Here is a 3,745-nt window from a genome sequence, read left to right on the forward strand (position 1 = left end):
TATCTAGTTTGTTAGGATGCATTAGTGAGTCTGGACTTCGACCGTGTTTTCTTTAAAAATGATTGCTTAACATTTTTGTTGGAAACTATATATTTTTAACATATGAATATTATGTGATATATTAATCTCTTAACGTGTTTGATATTATGTGATAGATGTCTACCTCTAGAACAAGTCCCATTGACTCACCTAATAATAATGAAGAGTCAAATGTAAATTGGAATGATTCGTGGACTGATTCACAAGTTCCCGAAGAGGAACCGGAAGAAGAGTCGGAACCGGAAGAAGAATCGGAACCGGAAGAAGAATCGGAACCGGAAGAAGAAATAGAACCGGTGGGGGAAATAATAAAACGGTTAAGTAAAAGAGAATCCTCAACCAACCGACCAAGGTTAATTATGGTCAATGGTGTTTCCGCCAAGGAAGCAAAATATTGGGAGGATTACCAATTCTTCGATGAATCGGATTCCGACGAGAATTCCGATGATGTTATAGAAATTACCCCAACTGAATTTAAAAAGGCAAAAGAAAATAATAAGGGAAAGGGCATAAAAATAGAGAAATCTAATTCCAACCCCGATGAACTTTATATGTATCGTCAACCCCCGAAGTCCTTAAGTTGTAACAATGACCTGGGAACCTCTACACCACCAGGTTTTTCTAAACCAATGTGGACAACGACGGCTCGTATTAGGGGAACATCATATATCCCTAGAAACTTGGCAAAACGAACCAAAACCGAACAAGAAGAAATGAGTGAGTCGGAATAAGATAGTTATATTCGTGTGGTGTAATATATGTAATATAGTGTGCTTATGCTTTATGATATATGTAAAAATTGCTTGTATTAATAAGTATTTTTTTTTATGAATCTAACTCTTGTCTATTTTACAGTATAAAAATACAAAATGGATAGACAACCCAATATTTTAAGAGACCTACCCGGAGACATGATTGATGAAATCTTGTCTAGAGTCGGTCAGAATTCCTCGGCACAACTATTTAAGGCGAGATCAGTTTGTAAGACATTCGAAGAACGTTCCAAGAATGCCTTAGTTTATAAAAGGCTTTCGTTCGGAAGATGGGGGATATCACATTGGGAAATCCATAAGTTACGATGTGTTTACTTTGACGCATATATTGCGGGGAACCCAAATGCTATTTTACGCAACGGGTTAAGAAATTATTTTGACTCAGTATATCCGAATATAGGACTTCGTGATTTAGAAAAAGCGGCTAACATGCAACATAAAGAAGCATGTTATGCATACGGGTTAGTAATGTTCGCTTCTCACCAAAGTGAGAACAAGAACATCGGGCTACAACTATTAAACAAAACGTTCCCACAAGTGAAGGAATCGGTAATTGGGGTAAGAAATGAGGTTTTTAGGTTATTACGAGACTGTTGGTCATTACGTAACCCTCGTCCCTTTGACGACATTACAACACGCTGTCTTATCAACAGCCATAACGGTTATGTTCCACAAGACCAAGGATGGGAAGTAATCCTAGTAAAACCAGAATGCATGACTTGTTTCTGGACGTATGAATTACGTGTCTTTATTGCCTTTGCTGAACGACTTGTGTACTAGCTAGAATTATCTTCACAACCATCTTGTATCAAATTTATTGTGTGCTATATTTCATGCTATATGTAAAATAAGCGGTATTGTAAGTTTGTAAAATATTGTGTAAAAGTTTGAACGCGAAATATTATTATAATCAGTTTTTCATATAGAATTGTAGTAGTTGAATTGTATATTAGCTACTAAGTATGAACTTAACGGGTAGGTACTACCCGAATTTAAACTTATAAAACGCTAATATGAAGAAAAAGCTTTTATAAATGAGTTCATATTATGCTACGAAATACTATTAACTACTCTTAATATTCTGTATGATTAACTTGTTCCATTTGACTATTTTGAAGGAAATGGCACCGACTACTCGACACACCGTGAATATGAATGAAGAGGAATTCCGTACTTTTCTAACTTCAAACATAGCCGCAGTACAGGCTGCGCTACATACCAACAATAACCTTGGATCTGGCAGTACAGGAAATCGTGTAGGATGCACCTACAAAGAATTCACTGCCTGCAAACCTTTGGAATTTGATGGAACCGAAGGACCGATCGGATTGAAACGGTGGACCGAGAAGGTCGAATCGGTGTTTGCCATAAGTAAGTGTACTGAAGAGGACAAAGTGAAGTACGCTACGCATATCTTCACAGGTTCTGCGTTAACATGGTGGAATACCTATCTAGAGCAAGTGGGACAAGACGATGCATACGCACTACTGTGGTCAGCATTCAAGCACTTGATGAACGAGAAGTACCGTCCCAGAACCGAGGTCAATAAGCTCAAGACAGAACTTAGAGGGTTACGAACCCAAGGATTTGATATTACCACGTACGAAAGACGATTCACAGAATTGTGCCTATTGTGTCCGGGAGCATTCGAAGATGAGGAAGAGAAGATCGACGCGTTTGTGAAAGGATTACCGGAAAGAATCCAAGAAGATATAAGTTCACACGAGCCCGCCTCCATACAACAGGCATGTAGAATGGCTCACAAACTAGTGAACCAGATTGAAGAAAGAATTAAAGAACAGACTGCTGAAGAGGCCAATGTGAAGCAAGTCAAAAGAAAGTGGGAGGAAAACGGTGATAAGAATCACCAAAACAACAACAACAACAATTACAACAATAATCGCAACAATTATCCCAACAATTGCAACATCAATCGCAACTACAACAAACGGCCCAACAACAAAAACAACAACAACAACAGCAACTATAACAATCATCCCAACAACAATAATAACCGCAACAACAACAACAATCAGAAACAGCTATGCCAAAGGTGTGAAAAGTATCACTCGGGGTTCTGCAGCAAATTTTGCAACAAGTGTAAAAGAAATGGTCATAGCGCGGCGAAGTGTGAGGTCTACGGACCAGGGGTTAATAGAACGAAAGGAACAAATGGTGTCGGAACGAGTAATGGCGGAGCAAGTAGTGTCGGAGCAAGTTATGCCAATGTAGTTTGTTATAAATGTGGAAAACCGGGCCACATTATTAGAAATTACCCGAACCAGGAGAACACGAATGGACAAGGCCGCGGAAGAGTTTTCAATATTAATGCGGCAGAGGCACAGGAAGACCCGGAGCTTGTTACGGGTACGTTTCTTATTGACAATAAATCTGCTTACGTTTTATTTGATTCGGGTGCGGATAGAAGCTATATGAGTAGAGATTTTTGTGCTAAATTAAGTTGTCCATTGACGCCTTTGGATAGTAAATTTTTACTCGAATTAGCAAATGGTAAATTAATTTCAGCAGATAATATATGTCGAAATCGAGAAATTAAACTGGTTAGCGAAATATTTAAGATTGATTTGATACCAGTAGAGTTAGGGAGTTTTGATGTGATAATCGGTATGGACTGGTTGAAAGAAGTGAAAGCAGAGATCATTTGTTACAAAAATGCAATTTGCATTATACGAGAAAAAGGAAAACCCTTAATGGTGTACGGAGAAAAGGGCAACACGAAGCTACATCTTATTAGTAATTTGAAGGCACAAAAACTAATAAGAAAAGGTTGCTATGCTGTTCTAGCACACGTCGAGAAAGTACAAACTGAAGAAAAGAGCATCAATGATGTTCCCATTGCAAAAGAATTTCCCGATGTATTTCCGAAAGAATTACCGGGATTACCCCCACATCGATCCGTTGAATTTCAAATA

The sequence above is a fragment of the Rutidosis leptorrhynchoides genome, chromosome 4 (assembly GCF_046630445.1).
Source record: "Rutidosis leptorrhynchoides isolate AG116_Rl617_1_P2 chromosome 4, CSIRO_AGI_Rlap_v1, whole genome shotgun sequence".
Lineage (NCBI taxonomy): Eukaryota > Viridiplantae > Streptophyta > Magnoliopsida > Asterales > Asteraceae > Rutidosis > Rutidosis leptorrhynchoides.